General features: G+C 33.3%; 1 long non-coding RNA gene across 1 annotated transcript; it reads right to left on the bottom strand.

Moving 5' to 3' along the window:
* Positions 1-1,035: 1,035 nt before the first annotated feature.
* On the bottom strand, positions 1,036-6,282 carry LOC143055106 (uncharacterized). Its single transcript, XR_012971953.1, has 3 exons — positions 6,032-6,282; positions 2,934-3,095; positions 1,036-1,291 (listed from the first exon to the last, which is right to left on the bottom strand). It is a non-coding gene; the product is annotated as an uncharacterized LOC143055106 (long non-coding RNA).
* Positions 6,283-8,170: the final 1,888 nt, after the last annotated feature.

The raw sequence follows: 8,170 nt of genomic DNA, 5'->3' as shown, positions 1-8,170 counted from the left end.
ACACTGACAAAAAAAGGGTCTTTCATTATCACTGAACTAGTATATATTTGTTTAGGGGCCAGCTGAAGGACGCCCCCGGATGCAGGAATTTCTTGCTACATTGAAGACCTGTTGGTGACCTTCTGTTGTTGTTTTTTTTTCTATGGTCGGGTTGTTGTCTCTTTGACACATTCCCCATTTCCATTCTCAATTTTATTTGCGTGGTCTAATGCAAACAAAGTTGAATCTCCATATCAAATATAATATCCTTCTAACCTGTTCATATTGCTTTGCACAGCCTTACTATGAAATAAGTGCCACTTTGTTCTAGATCTGATTATGCCTGAAATATTTGACACAACCGTTAAGAGAACACAAATTAAAAAGAAATATTGTAGAAATAAATAACTCCCAACAGTTATGACATCTATGGCGTGAATGCAGTCACTATTTTTGATGCATATAGCGTTTAACCCAAAATGCATCATTTATTTGTACCCATTCTTTGATTCAATTTCTTTACGTATCAGGCAAAAGGTTTTTTGTTATTTATAAACAATTTAGAACAGTTCGTTGGTATTAAAAAGCTTTATGATATGCTTAAAAATGTATTTATAATTGTGTATTAGAGATGAAAATCGTGTAAAGGTTCGATATTTAAAAATGTATGGAACGAAATCATATACAAACTAGAATATGTCCCAAGTACACAGATGCCCCATCTGCATTATCATTTTCAATGTTCAGTGAACCGTGAAAATGGGGTAAAACTCTAATTTGGCATTAAAATTCGAAAAATCATATCATAAGGAACATGAATACTAAGTTTCAAGTTGATTGCACTTCAATTTCATCAAAAACTGCTTTGACCAAAACTTTAACCAAAAATTTTAACCTGAAGTGGGACGAACGGACAAACGGACGGACGCACAGACCAGAAAAAAAAATGCCCATAAATGGGGCATACAAATATCAATTACAACCGTTAACGTTTATAAACGCTGTTTTACTACAATTTTAATGATGTTGTCATTTGGAAATAAAAGGAACTTAAAATCAGTAAAAACGGTTTAAAATGTTTTTTTCACTAATTCCACAGATAGAACGTTTGTACAGACAATTCTACCAGTCGGCTGCATTCGTTAGTTTCTGACCCATCGCCATGCTAGGAAGAATACAATGCCAGAGAACAACCCTCCGATTCCACCAACAATACACAGTCCAAAGGAGTAGTGAAAGTGAGAATACTCCAACTTAAATTCACCGATTGACATTGTTGCGTAGACAATTACTCCGACCAAGGAAAGTCCTCCTGCAAAAAAAAAATATTTTTCTGTTTTCTGACGAACGTAAAAAAAAACAAGCTTTAACAATAAACAATGCATGCATATAAAAAAATGTCTTTAAACTGATTAAAAATTAAATAAATAAAGCTTAATAGTCTAATAGTCCGAGGTTTTCATAAGAAACAAACTCATTATAGATACTTTTTCATTTCGTCTACAAGGGAGTCACCAGTGACACTCGAATCAAAAAGAAAACATACAAATGTATATTACTAGTATATGTTGAAATACTTAAACCGCATATGATCAACATATTTTGGATCTACGCTTTTCTAATTTTGTTTCTGTATTTCATGCCTCTATTTTCTATGTATCTGAAATATATATAAACCTTTGCGGGTAACCTGATATTATGGTATCACATTGTATACAGTTTACAAGGTAGGGTATGAACCCTGTTCTTGGTACATGTATCTTCCGATCCCCTTTCCCCATAGTTTCGGGACTTTGATAAGTTGCAGCTATCATGCTTACAGCGTACATATAATCAACTCTTAAATTTGCAAACTTATTTTTGCACAATTAGGTTATTCCTTCTAATTTTCTGAACAGACTTCAATTCTCAGAATTGGCGTTTTACGGAAAACTAAAAAAAAAAAACAGCACGAAGTCCTTTTTCAACACACATTCTCCCTTTAATCTAAGAGTTGATTATTCAAATTAATATAGAATTAAACTTTTTGAAACATATGTTTTTGTGTATAAAATGGACCAATGCACTAAAAAACAAACAAAAGTCTGATTTTTACGGTATGTTAAACTTTGTGAATGACTTATTTATACACCACTAAACGCCTTTATAAATAGATACGTTTAGTCCTGATAATTCTTAAAAAATTGGGATAAGGAATTCGATTTACCAACTTGTCACATATATCACTCGTAAATTGTGTATTTGTGTCACTGACTTGGGCTGGGGCATGAATATATTGTTGGTTAATGAAAAAAATTAACTCCATGAAATTTGCTATCTGAAAATAAAATTAACAAAAAAAAACTTCTTATCAATTAAAATGTTTTCTGTTTTTCATTAAAAATGAACCCGATGTGAAAATAAATATTTTTAACGTCGAGCCATTTTGTGTTATTATCGCAGCCATCTTGTTTACATTGGTTACAGAAAGTAGTTCGGTCAACGTGGTCTATCGAAAGATATCACTACAAGAGCCACTACCAGCAGACGTCTCAACCAATCACATAATCGTACTCCCTAATATTGAAATTATATAACTTAAAGAATAATTTTCTATTTAAGACATTTACTCGAGAATAGAATGCCCAATATGAATATACTAAGTTATTTATTGCGTTAACGTTACGCTCAAATCTAGTCTAAATTTAATTTTCTCTTTAAACTTATAAACTCATCAATAGTTTTATTCACTTCAACAAATCGATTAGAAATGAACAGTGATACTATTCAACTTGTTCGTTGAATCTTTTTCTTCATGAATCTTAAATCCTGTTTTTAGTCATAAATAAACTCATCATATGTACCTGTATTGCAATTTTGTATTTGTACTAGACACGCGTTTCATCTACAAAACGTCTATAAACATCCGATAGTATCTTTCGACGCATATTAAAGTTATTAATATTAGTAGTTACCTGCCAGCCAGTTAAGTAAACCTGTAACAATAAATAGAATTCCTTGCTCCTTGAGTACAAACATCTTCAGGAAAGCACATGTCACAGATGCGACAAAGGCTACCAGAGCAAGACATTCCATAACTTGCGCGGCTATGAGTTGGTTGGAATGTACCTCTTCATCTGCAATTATGTATAACACGTATATTCATTATATGATCCCTCTTATTTTTGTTCACAAATATAAAACGCTCAAAACACAAGCAGAAAAACGCATTGACGATATGACCGTTTAAATTATGGAAAGTTATTTAAACGGAATTGTAGCTGTAAGGTAACACTAACCAACAGCTGATCTACATGCTAGCAAAAAACAAGTAAGTAAGTCAGTCAGTCGCTTAAGAAGTGAAAAAGTGAGTGAGTGAGTGAGTGGTTCAGTCAGGCAGGCAGACAGGCAGGCAGGCAGCAGGCACTCTTCGATCTCACCGATGAGCACATCTCGTTGAAATATCGAAGAATGGAAGGAGCTTTAAGCAGTGCTTTTACTTCCATCGAAGATGTTGCTAATGCAGTATGACTCCTCCGCCTTCCGATAAGTAAATAATGAAAGAATACAACAAAATGTAATGAAAATGAAAAGACAATTTCCTACAGTTATTTTGGAATTTTTCATATACATGTATATATGAAATCACTGAACGGTAAAGATTGCTTCAATTTATCAGTGGAGAGTAATATAAAATATGGCATTGGTTGTAATTGATTTAACAGCTATTCTAGACAAAGGAAGATAACTCCATTTATTGAAGATGAGGTTAACAATTACATAATTTATATTTTTACTTAGATATTAGATTACTGCACCTTGCAAAAGTTATGTAATTTTCTTGACAGGTCTAACATCATTTTGTGCCTTGAATATCAGAGCACATATTACATTAATAAATTACGTGAAATGTTTATGCATAGGATGTATAGAATATTATAATCAATGCACTATATTTTTTATAACAAAAAGGTAGTGATAAGCCTTGGAACATTTAGATATCAAGTCAGTCCCATAAGGTTTTGATTGAATTTCATACAACCTTTACCTAAACAAATTATTGGTCACTTGGTGTTTGTCATTTTCTCCATTTTATAAATATCCGTGAATTGATTAGGCCTCAAATATTTTACCCTGAAACTTACTAGCAATCAACAACAATTAACTCCAATATTACCCGATAATTTTACAGTTGTTGGGAATGGAAAAACAGTATTAATTACTTTCATATACAATGATATATTGATATTGAAAATGTTTCCTTCTTATCACAACGTTAAACACGGAGTTTGTAACTATACACGTCCTGTTTGGGGTTAAAGGCTGATAAGCATCGACTAAAATTGTGCATCTACTCCCCTCTTTCCCCCCTTAGAAAGAAAACATATTTAATAAAACAAAAATAGCTATCGTGTTTGAATTTATTTAAATATACCTGTATCTGAAATACAAATCCAATTGTCATCTGCAGCATGTGTTAATTTTCTGAAAATCGAATATGATAACACGCCACTTTCAATTGTTATATTGAAAAGTACAGTGAAACATTTTTATTTATTTATTTTTTTATGATTGCAATTGATGAAACAAATATCTATCCGAGTTAAAATGAACTGAGCGTTATGTGTAAGCAATTATCGAGCACCAGTCCTTACAGATAAAGCTTTTCAAAAGGCATATCATTCAAATGTGTTACAAATGAAAAATTTTCACGAGTTACTAGTTTAGTTTAAACAATATTTTATTCAAATAAATTGAATTGGATTGGGCAACAGGCATAGCCTATGTAAGCCCTCTCCACAAAACAAGGTACAATATATTACATTCAAACAAAGCAACACATACACAAACATAAAGACAAAACAGAATTAATTTTTCAAAAATACCTCTTAGCTGACTGGAATGATATTTCAAATAGTTACCTCAGATCAAAAGTATGACTATTTTAAAATGCTTCAAATGTTAACTCAGAAAAATTATGAAAAAATAAATTGAAAAAAAAAAAAAAAAAAGTTTTAGTATTCTAGGTTATATACTCCAACATTGATTTAGAGGTCTCACATTAAATTAAATGGTCACCAGTCAGCTATCTAAAATAATAAATTTAAAAACTCATTTTTAAAACAACATGTTTGATATCATGTACTTATTTTTACTAAATTATTGCACCTGAAGAAAAACGACAACGAGTAGTAACCATATTGATACATTAAAGAATTATAATAATATAAAAAGAATTTAGAATGTTAATAATAAAAGAAAAAAAAATAGATTTAAGAAATTAAAGATATACAAATTGAATATATGAATGATATAGAAATAAAGGTGCATTTAATAGCTTTTTAGCTTTAATAATATTAATTTCAATGTACTGTCGTTTCATTATACTTTTGTTTCAATTTTAATTATTTTTCAGCTGGTTCGGGTCTAAGAGCTTAATATAATATAAAGTACAGACATACAAAGTAAAAGTTAATTTTTAATTTGGTTTTGGACTATAAAATACATTTCATTATACAAATCTCTCTGAATTTTTTATATATTCATGAACAGCCTCAACTATCTGCACATTGTCTTCAATACTCATAGATTGATCATCAAATAGTATCAAGTTTAAATCAATATCAACTCCATAAGCAGACAGTTTATCACGAGTTACTATATTGTGCGCACAAGTGTGTGGAACATGTATATAAACATATGTTTGTATTCACTAGCTACGGCGTTCCATAAAGTAGCCTCTTTAACAAAACAGCACATGTCTATCAGATCACGTGTAACTTGTGCGTACGTTCAAGATAGTAACTTGTGCGCACAAGATAGTAACTTGTTCGCGCTAGTTAGTTATTCTTTTTTTGCATGGCACTCCAGGGCTTCCGTAGTTCTATGTGGGGGTTTACAGAAGATATTCAAATATGATATTTCAAAGAAAAAAAAGACTAAACAGATCTGGAAAAGAGAATAATGGAGTCCTACGTTATACAGAATAGAGAATAAAAGACAAAAATAGAAATAATAGAGAAAATGACATATAAAGCCATTCCACAGTGTATAGAGAAATCATTCCAAATACCTATAGGGTCAAGGCAAAACTCTGCTCCTTTTACATCTCCACAATATTTCCATAATCCCATGTGAGCAGTACCTACTCTATACCAGTATGTAGTTGAAAATCCTATAATATGAATAATCAACGATACCGCACTTAAAATACTCCCTCCAATCACCATAAATGGAATTTCTGTTAAAGATCCAGGCATTTTTTTTTTATGCTGACTGTCTGTTATGTTTCAAACTACGTGTAAATGAAGCCTTTGTGATCAAGTCATTTCCCAGAAATGTAAACCATGACCTTTTAAAAGAGGTGCACTGACAGGGGGTATGAGATACTGTGTTCGGTCACGTAGATTATTTATATAAAAAAAATAGATATAAGAAGATGTGGTATGAGTGTCAATGAGACAACTATCCATCTAAGCCACAATTTAAAATAAACACTTATTGTCATCGTACAATTTCTAAACTGTTCGTTTTTATCAGTAATATTTAATATCTATATATATATATATATATTGACATAATAATGCAAATTTCAACAAAAACATATGTAAAAGATTTTACACAAATCAATAATGCAAGTGTTCCTTGTTTTCTGTACCAGTGACCGTTTTAAAAGGAAAGTAGAATTTGAACGTTTTAAATTCAAAATGTATAAAATTAAAAGTATAATTCTTCATAATACCCTAGTCCCACTAGGCCACGATCGCACTACGATCTGTAAAAAAAAATGCAAATTTTGATGATCGTAGTGCGATCGTGTAGATCGCAGTAAGGTCGTATCACGGTCGTGGTGAGGTCTTCAAGATCGTGAAGAGCGTGGCCAACTTTGAACATGTTCAAAAAAATCGTGGTGCGGTCGTGGCGAAATCAGGTCGTAGTAGAAGCGTAGTGAGAGCGCACTAAGATCGTAGTAAGATCGCAAAGGTCGCTGTACAATCGTAGCGAGAGCGTAGCGAAAGCGTGATTCTATTCGGAGAGACTGCGCTACGATCGCACAGCGACGTTATCACGACCTCACTACGACCATCACGTTCTCACTGCGACCCAACTACGCTTCCTCTACGACTATACCACGCTGTTCAAGACCATAGTACGATTCTAGTACGCCCTTGCCGTCCTCATCACGCTCTTCTTACGACCTGACTACGTTCACACTACGACCATCATTCTCATTGTCATTTTCACATAAAATATATAAAAAAGCTCCCTAGATTTTGTTTGTTTGAATGTAATTATCCATTTGCTCTAACGGCTCAACCATGCTTCTCGTTTTTATATAGATTAGACCGTTGGTTTTCCCGTTTAAATGGTTTAACACTAGTAATATAACGTGCTGATTGATGTGAGCCAAGGCTCCGCGTTGAAGGCCGTACCTTGGCCTATAATGGTTTACTTTTATAAATTGTTACTTGGATGGAGAGTTGTCTCATTGGCACTCATACCACATCTTCCTATATATATTGATACATCTATGTCATCTCTGTTATCGTTCACTAAAATATCGTCATTGAGCTTCATGGACTAGCAATAGGTTGTAATTTAGGTTGGATTGGTCGGTCCGACATCTCTGCTTGATCAGGATTCGTTACTTTGCTCCCTTTTCCTCTACATCAACTCCTACCACTATGCCCACGTGTTCTGGTAGATTTTGGTGGCATGACTGTATTGTTTCCGAGAAATCTACGATTTAATCAGAAATAGAAGGAATTGAACTGTATTGATATGGAACATGATGTTGACGTTATTGCTGAGAACGTAGTAAGATCGCGCTATGAGTATGAACGTAGTATAATCGTGGTAAGAACGTGTAATAATCGCAGTAAGATCGTGTTGCAATCGGATAACTCGTGGTATGGTCGTAGTGAGAACGTGAAGAGCGTAGAAAGATCTTGATAAGCGTATTGAGGTCGCAGAATAAGCGCGGTGAGAACGTGGTATAATCGTAGCGGGATCTTTGTAGAAGCGTAGAGAAGACGTAGTAGCATCGTGAAAGCAACGAAAATTTACATTTTCATGCCGCTCATACCGCGACCTCACCACGATCTAAATTTAGTTTAGATCGCGGTGAGCGTGGTGCGATCGTGGTCTAGTGGGACTGGGGCTTAATATAAACATCAAATTTTGAAACACTATGAGTATAGCGTATAATGAG

Source organism: Mytilus galloprovincialis, chromosome 12 (genome assembly GCF_965363235.1).
Source record: "Mytilus galloprovincialis chromosome 12, xbMytGall1.hap1.1, whole genome shotgun sequence".
Classification (NCBI taxonomy): Eukaryota; Metazoa; Mollusca; class Bivalvia; order Mytilida; family Mytilidae; genus Mytilus; species Mytilus galloprovincialis.
This window is presented reverse-complemented; position numbering and strand designations above follow the sequence as displayed.